Below are 14168 nucleotides of genomic sequence, written 5' to 3' on the forward strand. Positions count from 1 at the left end.
ATGTTCGTTGATGATTGCACGGTGTTCAGTTCCATTTACGACCCCTCAAATAATGAAGCAGTCTGTGCCCACATGCAGCAAGAGCTGGACAATATCCAGCCTAAGGCTGATAAGTGGCAAGTAACATTTGCGCCACACAATTGCCAGGCAATGACCATCTCCAACAAGAGGGAGTCTAACCACCTCCCCTTGACATTCAATGGCATTACCATCGCTGAATGCCCCACCATCAACATCCTGGGGGTCACCAATGGCCAGAAACTTAACTGGACCAGCCACATAAGTACTGTGGCTACAAGAGCAGGTCAGAGGCTGGGTGTCCTGTGGCGGGTGACTCACCCCCTGACACCACAAAGCCTTTCCACCATCTACAAGGTACAAGTCAGGAGTGTGATAGAATACTCTCCACTTGCCTGGAAGAGTGGAGCTTCAACAACACTTAAGAAGCTTGACACCATCCAAGACAAAGCAGCCCGCTTGATTGGCACCCCATCCACCACCTTGAACATTCACCCCTCCGCTACTGACGCACCGTGGCTGCAGTGTGTACCATCTACAAAATGCACTGCAGTAACTTGCCAAGGCTTCTTCCACAGCACCTCCCAAACCCGCGACCTCTACCACCTAGAAGGGCAAGGGCAGCAGGCGCATGGGAACAACACCACCTGCACGTTCCCCTCCAAGTCACACACCATCCCGACTTGGAAATATATCACTGTTCCTTCATTGTCGCTGGGTCAAAATCCTGGAACTCCCTTCCTAACAGTACTGTGGGAGAACCTTCACCACACGGACTGCAGCGGTTCAAGAAGGTGGCTCACCACCACCTTCTCAAGGGCATTTAGGGATGGGCAACAAATGATAGCCTTGCCAGCCCACATCCCATGAATGAATAGAAAAAAGGCCCTTCTTGCAAAATCAATCATGATTTTCCATCCATTGAAAAAACAATCTGTAGTCTAAATGCCTTGGAGGCCTGCATTTACAATTCTTTTTGAAAAGTACAGTCATTGTTTGTAATCATTTTATATTTTTTAGTCATGATTTAGATTTTAAAAAATTCTAATCTGGATAACCTGAATTTATTCTTGTGTCATTACAGCATTGGCCACATGACAGAGCTGGTGTTTTATATGCTTTCTCTATTAGCAGTGGAGCTGCAAATAATTGGGATGAGTGCAACTGTATGGAAACACAATCTCCCCATTTGAACCACTGGAGTTCATTGGCAAAAATGTGCACTTAGATTTTCAGTTCAGATGCACCTGTCCCCTTCTTTAAAATCTGGCACAGCATGTTGATGACTCAAATGTGATGCATATTATGGGTTTTTGCAAGATGAATTCCCATCCTTGCCTGTGCTAATGGTGAGAGGGGGTTGCTGGTTGGAATAGGAGCAAAGTTTTCTTATGCTAGATGTGTTTTGTGGGATAATTATCTCTTTATAGAATCAAAGAATTTTACAGTCCAAAAGGAGGCCATTTTTCCCATTGTGCCTGTTCTAGTTCTCTGAAAGAACTCTTCATTTGCTGAGTTTTTCCAGCATTTTCTGTTTTTCTTCATTTAGCTCCATGCCTCTGCACTTTCCCCAAATATCCTTTTAGGTTTTTGTTTCAAATATTTATCCACTTACCTTTTTAAGAATTCTAATGATTAACATTTTTTGCCACATGCCATTTTAGCAAAATAAAATGTGTGTGTCTAAATCAATCAGATTAATAACTAATAAGGCGGAGGGGGAGATTTCCTCTGAACCTAAACCCCTTTATGAAGAACAAGTTTACAATTTTATTACACAGTGTGCAGAGAAATTCTTCCCCTGGAAAGATAGCTGTGTAAGTCATAGCCCATGAAGCATTTGAAGCTGTGAAATAATGGTTATTAATTTTACAGTGCAAGGAAATGCTTTTTAATTTGAAAATGTTAAGAAAATGAGTAACATCTTGGAAATGCTGTATAGATGAGGACATGAAAGGCAGTATATAAATGCAAATCGTTTATTTTAGATGTAACCAAGTTCATAGAACTTAAAGATTACATAAAGGTTACATATGTCAAACACATTAATATCACATGACTTTTACTATCTTATTTCCTTTTAAGGTTTCCCTGAAGCTCTTTCCAGCCTCTTATTTCAAATGCAAATACCACTCTTGTCTATTTAAAACTTTGACTGGAAACACAGATGACAAAGGAAAAGGTAATGTAAAAAAATGTTTTCAACTTACTATTAAAATAGTTCTCAGAAAGTTTCTGGTTGCCAGTGTGGGCTAATTTTTACATTGTTTGGAAATTTGAATGTTCGAACTATGTGAAGGCATTTGTGTCCACAAACTCTCAACTTGCTCAAATCAACCTGTTAACCTCAGAGTCAGATCACTGGGTACTTTCCTCTAAGATTCTCCTGTATAATCTATAATGAGCCACTTGTATGAATAAAGAGCTTTAGGGTAGTTTGTCTAACTGTTTATCCATAAAATCCTCATGTTAAGGAATTGTAAAGTTTAAAGGAACTACCAGAATCGCCAAAACGAATATCCGAAACCCTGCTTATGCTTGAAAATCGAACCTCACATTTATGTTTTAAGGGTCAGTTAATCTATCAGATTGTTATACATAAGTGAAGGACATTTGCTGTGGCCTGCTCATAACACTTGCTAGCGTTAAGACTTTGTGAAACTTTGCAAAAGGAAATATAAAATCTCACAGAAAAACAAAAAATGGAAACACTTCTCTATTCCCAATAATTATCCCCCCACAATTTCCCCAGTTGGGAGGGTGAGATGGTATTGGCCACATGCTCCTTTAAGGCTGCAGTCAATGCCAGATGATGTATGACTAAAGCAGGACCTGTATTTTTGTCACTTTTTTCCCTCACCCTGAGATAGAGGTCTATAAAATCCATGGGGACTTGGTCCCAGCAATTACACTGGAACTGAGTCCGCTGTGGAACTCTGCCACTGACCCAACCAGGTCACGGAGAGGAGCCTACAACGGTCTTGGGGCACGCCTAGACTGCACCGAACTTACGGTGGGAGTCTGCCGGAACAGCCACAAATTTCCGAATCCAGCTTGCTTTGTTATGGCACCATTCACCTAGCAGTGTGGTGTAAGTTCATCAGAGTGATGGACATCCTTAGCCTTGAGTTCATGGCCTGTTTGAGGATTAAGTTCAGAACTACCAATCCATCTGCTTAAATTTTAATAAACTAAAGTGTAAATTACGCAGTTGTTTTATGACCTTATGAATATGTTTCCTTATTAAGTTGCTGCCAATCTGGTTAACAGCTGGTAATTATTTTGGTTAACAGCAGTAAAGCTACCTCATTGCTTTTGATACAGGTTCCTTTTATTATAGCAAAAATTATGGAAACAACACACTTGATGTCTCCTGATCTGATTTAGTTCTGACTAATAATCCTTGTTAAAATGCTGGCAGACCTTCTGTGAGTACTATTGCATTCGTGGCTTCTCATGTATTCCCATCAATGTTGGTGGGAAAAAGCAGACGGGTGTGTTAAAAGTACTGTCGATGAGGTAAAAACTCCTGTCATATCTGCTGCAACATCTCACGTCCTTAAATTTCTTCTGGACCTGGTTTACAGATTAGCTTCCAGTTCTGTTCTGTGCATTTCCACAATAACGAGTCTCAAAATGAACACTCGACTCTCCAAGGAGGAAATCTATTCTTTAGAGCAGTTTCCTGGTATTATGCCTCTCTAGTGTGAGTTCTTGATTTAGGTGTCGCTGTCACTAAAAATACATCTGCCACTTTGGCAAGACCTTTATTGTCTTCCTCATTTGCAAAGAGTTTCTTTTTTTAAGGTCAGATTGGTGCCACTTACTGTTGTTTAAATTAGACTCAAAGGCTATATTAGATTTTGGCATCTTGCCTTGCCCTTTCACTGCTTGGAGTAAAAAGCAGGCCAAGTCTTAGATGTCTTGGGTGAGAAACAGGTATTGTTTTCTTTTGTCTGCAGCAAAAGACAAAATCAGCAAGGCTGCAGTTAACACTATATCCTTCCTATAATTATACTGTCAGTGAATTATTTCTTTCACAATCTTTTGATATTTATGCACACACGTATAACCTGCAAGCTAAAATTTCCTCCCTCTCCATTGCCAAAAGATTTTACAACAAATGATGCAGTACTGCTCCATTTCACTTGATCTTTTCTGGATATTTTAAAATGACTAAATATCCTTTCTGTCTTTTTAATTGTCAGTGCATGGGTTCAGTATAACTTTTGTCAGTTAAATTGCTGAAGAAGGACCTATAGCTTTAAAGTTGCTTTGTCATCAGAATTTTTTGGCTGTGAGATCTTTATTGTATCTGTCGTTTGGAGAATATTGCTTTAAGGTCACAATGGCTCCATTTACTGTTTAAATTAGAAACCCCATCTATAAGTTGAGTCACCAATTAAACTGCTTTGCATCTTTCAAACAGCTTCAAAATACAATTATGAAAATTAAAGTAGACTTTATTTTTGATACCATTTTGGATACATTTTAAGGATCTTTATGTAATTTTTTAATGTAGCCAATATTTTTATTCAAACTTAGCTTTATTTTCTTTCTGCTGTTAAATTATTGTGAAATAATTTATTTCAATATGACGATTAAAAAAAAATTAAACGATCACCAGCGTTCCTAGAGACAATTCCTTAATATTTATTTTTGAAAGACATGCTGGGAATGTTTGACGTGTAGGCTCATACTCTTTGTACCAGTTAAACAAAATAATTGTCATTTTACTTACTAACAAAGTTTTTATTATTACCTTCAGGGTTGCACAGATAAATATGTTTTGTATATTTGTAGTATTTTAGTAATACATAATTCCGATGTGGGAGTGGAAATGCTGATATGGAGCAAATGTTTTATGAATGAGATCTTTTTATATTTGGCTTTTTGTCTCCAGCCATGGCTGAATACTGTGCTTTGTGTTGCAAGTCTTGACTTTCAGCAAACCAGGTCAGGGGGTGCAGAGACATCATCAACTGTCCCTGGTTGAGGGCTATAGGGGAATGTGATGTGAACAGGGTGTCTGATCTAATCCAGTTCCTCAGCAGACAGTTAGGAGCCAGAGCCCATTTCAGAAGGAGCATTGAAGAGTAAGACTGCAGAAAGAAGCAAAAAAATAGGTCTCTGAGGATTTTATAGATTTTTTAAGTATTAGTCTCATGCTACCGAAGTACGGCAGTTTTTGTTCTGTGATAACAAGGAACAGGTTTACTTATGTTGGTCCAGAGAAAAATAACATTTTGTTTTTCAGAAAGTATCAAAATTATATTGAAATTAAAACTGGTTTCTCCTCACTGCTCAAAGGCCCAAAGCATTGACATGTGGCCATGTTGAAGTTTTTTGCTGTAAATAAAACAAGGATGAAATTAGCATGCAGTATTCAGGAAAATTACTTGTAGAAAGTATATTTAAAAGAGCATTGCCTTCGTGATAAAAAGTGGTCAATATTTTTAATTTGTTTACAAACACATATAAATCACATTGAAAAGTATCATTACATCATATGCACGTGAAATGATGCATAACCTTCATGGCTCCCTTCCTATGTATGTATTTTTTTTCGGCATATGCATTTTCATGAGGATGGGGCACCTTTAATTTACACCAAACATGACAGCATCTTTACAAAATGATCTCAGAACTGTCTCTGCTTATATTATCTGTGTCTTCTGCCATTGTCAAGGTATTATCTGATTAGTGACAATGATTATAAAGTAAATATGTACATATATATCTGACAGGGTCTGAAGACATTCAAAGACAGCTTGAACTTTGACTTTCTAAGTGTGAGGTGGAACTTAAATGTGATACTTCTCTTTTTTTCCCTCCTTTATTTTAATACAGAAAAGGCATCTACAACATATGAAAAATGAGATGTGATATACACATAGAAATCTATAGACAAAGAATACATTGATTCAGAAGAAACACCAACGGCTTTAATACAATTTTCTTGTCATTCTTGGTGGCAAGCATTAGTTAGATTTTTTTCCTCCTGTAAAGTGATATGCCAGATTATTAATACTTTAGAGTGGAGACAGGTTCCTATATGTGCAGAATAAATACTTTCTGTTTTAAAATAGACTGTTGCTATGGGCTAAGTGAAACGGTACCTTCTCCGCATAGCTCGTAGCCTTTAATTTTAAAATGCACTGAAGAAATTTTCATTGCATAAAGTTTTTATTTTGTGTTGTTGTGGCCAGTGGAATCAAGGTATGCTCTATCGTTTGATCTATAGACGCAGACCTCAACAATATACTTGTTCAGGTGAATTGACTGCCAAAGAGACCTTTGACAATGATTCCTGGATATTGTCTAACAAAAAACGTTCTGCTATTTATGAGAGCAACCAGTGTTTTAAAGTCTGAACAGGGTCCTCTCCTTTTTTTTTCTCTCAGCTTTGTCCTTTCAGATAAGCCAGTTTGTGATTAAATCCTCACCGCACCCAACTATCAGAATGTCTCAAAGTATCCTTTTCCTTATCAACACTTGCACATTGATTGGATAATTAAGGGAATATAGTACCATAATTTCGTCATTACAGATACCAGTAGACGATGAAAGCCATTGATCACCCTGCTAGTTGTCTGCGGCAGATGATGCTATCTGGATGCCTTATCTCCTCACGTTCCCAGTGCAGCTTTTTAATGGCCTATCTAGGCCTTCCTTGTTGTTTCTATAGCTAGTGGGCACAATCTGCCTTGTTCTGCTTTATTATTGTCTGAATTATATTCATTTATGGGGCTGTAAACCTCATTTTCTGTTTTACACTTAGCTACAATTCTTTTTACCCTTTGGTCATTGCTCTCTTTCTTTACGTATCATTCCTGTTCCAGTCAGAAAGAGCAACACAAAACAATTATTGTACAATTGTTTAATAAAATGATACACTGAAATTTTGAAGAGGTAAATCAATTCCATGCAGCAAATATGTTAATCATGAGTTAAATTCAGGCATGAAATAGTTGGAATATAGTTGAGTAGAAACGGCTAGGAATTTGGTCCATTTTTGACCATTTCATGTTTAACTATGCGTTATCGTACTCATGAATGATGCCATTTTGTTCGCCAGGGCCTAAATGTTTGCCACCATCACAGTGGGTTTGGTGGCGTGGAGTGATTTTAAAAATGAGCACGTGTTTTTGTTGCCTATTTTTTCAGTGGTAGTTTAATGGTCTGACGGGGCAAGTATTTGTTGTGTCTCTCATGGCCTAACTATAGTACCTTCCTGTGTTCTGGTGGTGTGTGCAGGTTGGGAGAGTGGGAATGAGGCATCTGACCCCTGTCTAGTGTGGTCCAAGCTTTTTCTGCTCACGCAATAGTTATATTTGAAGTTTGAATTTAGAATAAAAGATAACAAATTTTGGCTTTTTAGGTCAAACATTGAAATTTCTCAGAACGTTTATCTCTAATGCTAAGATACTGAGATTTTTAAAAAAAATCTGAATATTGCAATAAGCAATATAGATCTCTGCTGAAGCAGAGTTGAACTGTAAACATTGAATGAATGAAAAGAGTGTGAACATTCTAATGGTTCAACAGGCAAATGTACTGCCTATTACGTTACTGAGCTATGCAGATCAGGAAGATCCCAAGTTTATTATTTGGTGTGTATTGAGTTAGCTAATCTCAGCCAAGTTGACAATTGCCTCAGCATCTCCTCAATCGGGATTCCCGCTCCTAAACAATATTCAATGATCTTGGCTAAAAACTACATATGTGTGAACATTGGGTGGGGACGGGTCAGGCTAAGCTGTGATGACATCTGTAGTCAGATAGTCTGTCAACGTACAATCTAGGCCTCACACATGAACAATATTGACTTGGGTGTGGAAGTAGAGGCACCTGTGAAACTAGACGCAGCATGCTCACTGGTTTTGGGAAGGGAGAAAAGTGGAGCAGGAAGGAAAAGATGCCTTAGCATCTGGTTGGATTTTTTAAGAAGCCAAAAAAAAATTTGGGAGGGGAAAAGGAGAAGATAACATGAGTCTTTTTATCTTCTCAAATGCAAAGAACCTGATTTTTGTTTTACAAAAACGATTTCTTTAAAGCTTCCCATTGTTAGTTAACCTGACTTAATACACATGCAGTTCTGTAATGGTAACTTACAAAATGACTTATATCCAGCGTATGTGCAGCATGTTGTAAAGCTATCCTAATAACCAACATAATTATCATTTGATTTATTGTAGCCTGTCATATTACAAGTCGTAAGGCTTCCTAGCATTTCCTTGCTAATTTTGATTGGTGAAATTGCTTTAGACAACAGTAGTTCTAGTTCTGTGGAGCAGTGTGATAGTAGCTGTTTTTATAACACCTTTTGATGCAATTACTTATCATTAATTATTAATAAACTTGCACAGTTGCAGTGTGGTACCATTAATGGATGCCAACAGGGGCACTACTGTACATACCGTAGAATCATAGAAAGGTTATTGCACGGAAGGAGTCCATTCGGCCCATCGAGTCCGTATTGGCTCTATGCGAGCAATCCAGCTAGTCCCACTCCCCCGCCCTATCCCCGTAGCCCTGCAAATTTTTCCCTTTCAAGTACTTATCCATTTCCCTTTTGATGGCCATGATTGAATCTGCCTAAACCACCCCCTCGGGCAGTGCATTCCAGATCCTAACCACTTGCTGTGTAAAAAAGTTTTTCCTCATATCACCTTTGGTTCTTTTGCCAATCACCTTAAATCTCTGGTCCTTGACCCTTCCACCAATGGGAACAGTTTCTCTCTATCTACTCTGTCTAGACCCTTCATGACTTTGAATACCTCTATCAAATCTCCTCGCAACCGTCTCTGTTCCAAGGAGAATGACCCCAGCTTCTCCAGTCTATCCACATAACGAAAGCCCCTCATCCCTGGAATCATTCTAGTAAATCACTTCTGCACCCTCTCTAAGGCCTTCACATCTTTCCTAAAGTGCAGTGCCCAGAACTGGACACAATACTCCAGCTGTGGCCGGACCAGTGTTTTATAAAGGTTCATCATGACTTCCATACTTTTGTACTCTATGCCTCTATTTATAAAGCCCAGGATCCCATATGCTTTTTTAACTGCTTTCTCAACCTGCCCTGCCACTTTTAACGATTTGTGCACAGAGACCCCCAGTCCACCAGAACTGACTATCAGCTTTAGATCATATTGTCTCAGCCCCAGGTTGACTGCTCTATCAGAAGCTCCGAATGAACATGGCAAAATGATGAAAATACCTGTTTGCTAAAAAATAGAGCACAAGCCTTCAATTGTATGCACAGTATTTATACCATTTGGTCTCCCCAGTATCTACCACATGTTTTAGGACCTCGTCCTTCATTACCTATCACCAGACTAGAAATGGCAGGGAGAGTGTAGGGATAGGTTTGGCCAAACTACTTTGTGAAATTCCTATGATTGCAAAACCTGAATTTAAAAAAAAGTCAACCACAATTATATTAATTAGATTTACAAAACATAGGAGGACCCAATAGTCTGTAGGCACACACACACACACACACACACACACACACACACACACAGAGTTTGGAATTTATTTAATGCAAATGACATAACAACCCAACTGAACCATAGAGAGTTTAAAAATCAAAACCGTTGTGCTGGCTTTCACTTATCACTGAGTGTCAGATTGTAACCATGGCAACTTCCTTACCATGATAGACAATTAACAGTTTCAAGCATCACCAATGGAAATAATCGGCTCACCCACCAAAAAAACAAAAATGATACACTCTGCAAACTTGCACAAACGCCACTTAAATAAAACAAAACAACATCAAAGTAACCATTTCATCATAATAAGCACAGAAGTAAATTCCATCACTGCAACTTTAGCAAGCATGCAATATTCACCAATATCATCGATGGCACAGTATTCGGTGTCAGGTCATACTCTTAGAAATTGGTCGACCGGACCAGCACTCCTAACTTTATTGTGTGCTATGTTATGTGGTTGAATTATTCTGAAAATATATTGCCCTAAACTGAGTGCTGTATTTTTGCTTGCAACCTCTGCTTGCGATGAGTAGAATAAGTGACAGGAGTGTAGTTTTAGTGCAACTAAAAGCAATTTAAAAAGATGGCTACAACTGCACTGCTACAGCAATTCAGTTTCCACGATTTGGATTTGGATTCAGATATTCTGAAATTTGGATCATCAGTGTCAAATATAAGGTACTCTTTTTATATGATGGTTGTAAGCAGCAACACTTAATGCTGGAGAATTGGATGTCATGGAATTACAATGCATCCCACCCCCTCCCCAACTACTGGGGAATCCAACACCATGAATGGATGCCCTCTAGAACACTGTGAAAATAGATGCTTCAGACCCACAGCCAGACATCAACATGCACTCATAAAACAGCTAACAGTCACTTCCTTACAGCTTCCAATGCAGCAAACCCAATGAGACAGATGGAGGTGCCTTTCACCACTGGATAGACAAAATGGTATTGTCCATGTGAAGAACAGTCCATATCAGTCAAATTGCTTCACTGCACAAATGAGTATGTTCATTTTCTTAAAGAGACAGACCATTCCAAATCCAAACAGACCAGACTGAGCCCATGTTCACATTGTTTGAATATTCTAAATTTGAATTGAAAAATGCTTCTGAAGCCATCCCCATCTTCTGATAAATATGAACTGTCGGTATTGTAGTTCTGAAATGGAGTACATATTAACTCAGAATCAAGTTCTTAAAATGGCACCTCTTTCTTGCTATCATTCTGAAATTAGACAATTTGACAGAAAGGAATTCTTGTGCTTTTAATAGACTGTGTTCATAATCAGTGGGGCCGAGCTGATGCTTTCCTGGCTAGACCTTCCTGTTTGTCTGACTGCATACTTCTGCAGTGAAGCAAGATTCTTTCTGATACTTCAATGTTTATGTTTGGTCATTCACCTGAATCTACAATTGAAATTGTACGTCTTCCCAAAAGTAAACAGTAGAAGTATTAAGAATGCTTTTCATTCAAAAGCACAAAGATTTATTTAGACCTCTGGGAGAGCCTTAGGCTGTCAGATGGATTTCTAGGTAAAGATATGGGAGAGGTAATGACAGAAGAAAGAAGTAAAAGCATTAAGAAACATTCTGTGCTCGAAAGACATCTGACCTGATATTGGGTCGGGCCATTTTTAGGTGTTCCTGGTCTAATGCCTGTTTTAGACCCCCTCTGCTCAATTGGATTATGATAGTGGAGCATTCAGAATTCTTCAGCGGTCGCTGCCACCAAAAGTTAAGTTTAAAAAAAATTGTTCCTATGGAGCCAAGAGGAGCAGGAATGTTTCCCCCAATTCCACAGTACTTGCAATTGCCTTCCCCCTCACCCACCACCTCACCTGTTACCATTCCATCCCTCTTCCCAGGACCTACCTTAGGGCTGCTGCTGGCAAAGCAAGCAACACAAAATTAATTTACTTAAAATGGGGAGCTGCCTGTGGAGGTGCTGGGAGCTCATAATAATGTAAATAAGGCCCGAGGCCCAATTTTGAGCTGGTTTGGGTGCATGCTGATGACATGCCACTGTTGATGTGCCCAAAAACAGGCCATAACCAATTTATACCCCACTGTCTTTAACTTTCCCTCCTTCTGGAGCAGTGATTAGCCTCTGCTACATATCTCTTCACAATGATGCACTGAGGTTGCAATCTCAGTATCTGGGTGATCCATGGTGGAAACCTACATTCCATTACCCCATGGTGCATGTGTACTTGTAATTGGCTTGCATTTAGGAAGCCTTTTTTTTCCTTCAGTCTATCTACCTGCCATTGTAGCTGGTGATTGGAAGGGGTTATTCACACAACAATGGGGTGAGCAGCCTTTGATTTTGTGAGGCTCAAATCCCATAGTCAAATCCAACTGTTAATCATATCAGAATTCTTCACCAGCAATTATTTAATACAAGAGTAATTAATGGGAGAGGGGGGAGGGAAAGTGTTATATTTCAGCCGAGATTCACTGGCTAACTTTCAATGTCAACCATTGAAGACTTGAATTATTTAGATAGCAAAGCAGGCCAGATGTATGTTTAGATTTCCAAATGTTAGTAACACATATTACAAAATGAACTCTGGGAGTAGTTATTCTTCCCAAAGCGGTTTGTATTTTGAAATGGTGGCTTGCACTTAGCTGAGCTTTACTGTTTCAAGGAAACAGCCTTTTGAAATGGTAAGGAATCTAGAACACCAAAACAATCTGGTTTTCCAGCCGGAAGGCTGGCTAGTGTCATTATTAGACCATGAAAGCTTAGCCACCTACACAGAATTTTTATAGCTCTAACTTTTAATCATTACTTTAAGCTTCTTACCCACCCAAAGGAAATTCCTGAGGAGCTAGAGAGGAGATTCAATGAGTTATGAAAGTCAGAGGAATGTAGACAGATAGATAATTTTGTGGTGTAACACAATGATATCACACCTGTCTCAATAAGAGAGAGAATACTGTGGTCTCGACCTGATTAGATCCTTTTTGATCCTTTATCTGTTCTGTATATAGTGAGCTCACTTCATTTCTCAGATTATCGGCAATGTGAACATCTATGTTCTTGTTTGGTGCAAGAGTTAGATTCTCCATTAAGGAGGGAAAACAATTGAAGTGGATAGGAATGACTTCAGATTTATTTCTGTTTACTTTGTAACTAATAAGGGGGGAGGTATTCATTTCTTTCAGGAGTTCAGGTAGGTACATTGATAAATATATTAATTAATAAATAAATATATTAATAAGTATAATGAATATATGAAATTGTGCTCCAAACAAGGGGTGTCAGTGTCTCTCTTAGAGATGGATGGTGATGACACTGATTATTTATGTGTATATCTGCCATGATTACATATAGAGAGACCTGAGTGAGTGTTCCTGGGTCTGTCTGGCACAGGCCTTGCAAATGATTATCATGTGGACAAAATCAGAAATTGATGTATGGTTTATTTAGATGTCTTTAATAAAATTAAGTTGTGAGTTCATTTTGCTTATTAGCTTATCTTTTTAAAAAAAAAACAATATAATTCAGCCTTTTATTTAATTAGACTGTTATCAGTGTTTTATTCAGTTAAAAACATTTCAATTATAATTGGAACTTCAAACTTCTCAAAGCTTTTTATATTTTGTTCATGCAAGAATTAATAATGCCAAGGAACAAGAGAAAATTCTGGGAAAACATGGGTCCATCAGCACCTGAAAGGAGAAAAGAAAAGTATTGGTAGAGTCCTTTCTATGGTATGATTCTGACAAAGGGTCTCTACCCAAAATCTTAACCTATCCTTTTTTTCCCTCTGCAGGTACTGATGGACCCGCTGTGTATTTCAAGCATTTTTTCTTCTTATTTCAGATTTCTAGTATTTGCAGTTGTGTTTCTTTCTCTTTTGGTTTGGGTTAATGTTATGCCATTGTTCGCTTGGCTGCTCCATAGTATAATGCACCTACTTTTTTGGTCAGTTTTAAATAGCTCGTTAATCCAAGGTACATTGTTTATGAACAGGACCGGCAGTGCCTTACTGCTTTGACTATGTAGAAATGAATAGGCCTGAACCATTCATTTTGTTCAAAGAAACAATGCCTTAGTGCCATTGAACTAGATCTCTTGTGGAAGGCTAACACCACATTTTGAGAATTTTAAGGTGTGACGGCATGAGAGCTTGTCCCTCTTTTGATCAGACAATTCAGGCACTTTCTGTTCCACATCAATTACTTTACAAGCTGTTAAGTTTGTGTTAGCCATTGTCAAATGTAATACACATAGGAGTTTAATTCATTGGAGCAGTAGAGATAGCGCGTGCACTAATTGTTTGTTAGTATGTAGCAAATTTGTGAGTTTGCGTTAATGGAGCATGCACTATATTGTCATTGTTCTGCAATTTTCTCTTGGAAATAAGCAAGAGTAATGCACCGTGATGCACAGACCAATTAGAGGAAACATGCCAAATTTGCTTAGCCACAGCTTCATTACACTAATTGCCAACATTTGAAGCAAGCATTAAATCCGCAGAGGGAGCTCGAGAAGTATGAGGGGTGAGCAGAGTAGAAGTGAGCTAAAGGCATTTTCGGAGAACTTCACTGAACACTATGTCTCATGTTTATTGTACAACTGCTGTACACTTTGAAGGAGGAAGGGCAGGAGACGATGATCCTGGGCATAGCTG

General features: G+C 38.6%; 1 long non-coding RNA gene across 1 annotated transcript in view; it reads left to right on the forward strand.

The window, feature by feature from the left end:
• LOC137342365 (uncharacterized) overlaps nucleotides 1-2186 on the forward strand; it is a 92594-nt gene extending 90408 nt beyond the window's left edge. Inside the window, exon 4 of the long non-coding RNA XR_010967239.1 lies at nucleotides 2104-2186. This is a non-coding gene — a long non-coding RNA (uncharacterized lncRNA). The remainder of the gene's footprint in view (nucleotides 1-2103) is intronic.
• The last annotated feature ends 11982 nt before the right edge of the window (nucleotides 2187-14168 follow it).

The sequence above is a fragment of the Heptranchias perlo genome, chromosome 25, assembly GCF_035084215.1.
Source record: "Heptranchias perlo isolate sHepPer1 chromosome 25, sHepPer1.hap1, whole genome shotgun sequence".
NCBI classification, from domain to species: Eukaryota; Metazoa; Chordata; class Chondrichthyes; order Hexanchiformes; family Hexanchidae; genus Heptranchias; species Heptranchias perlo.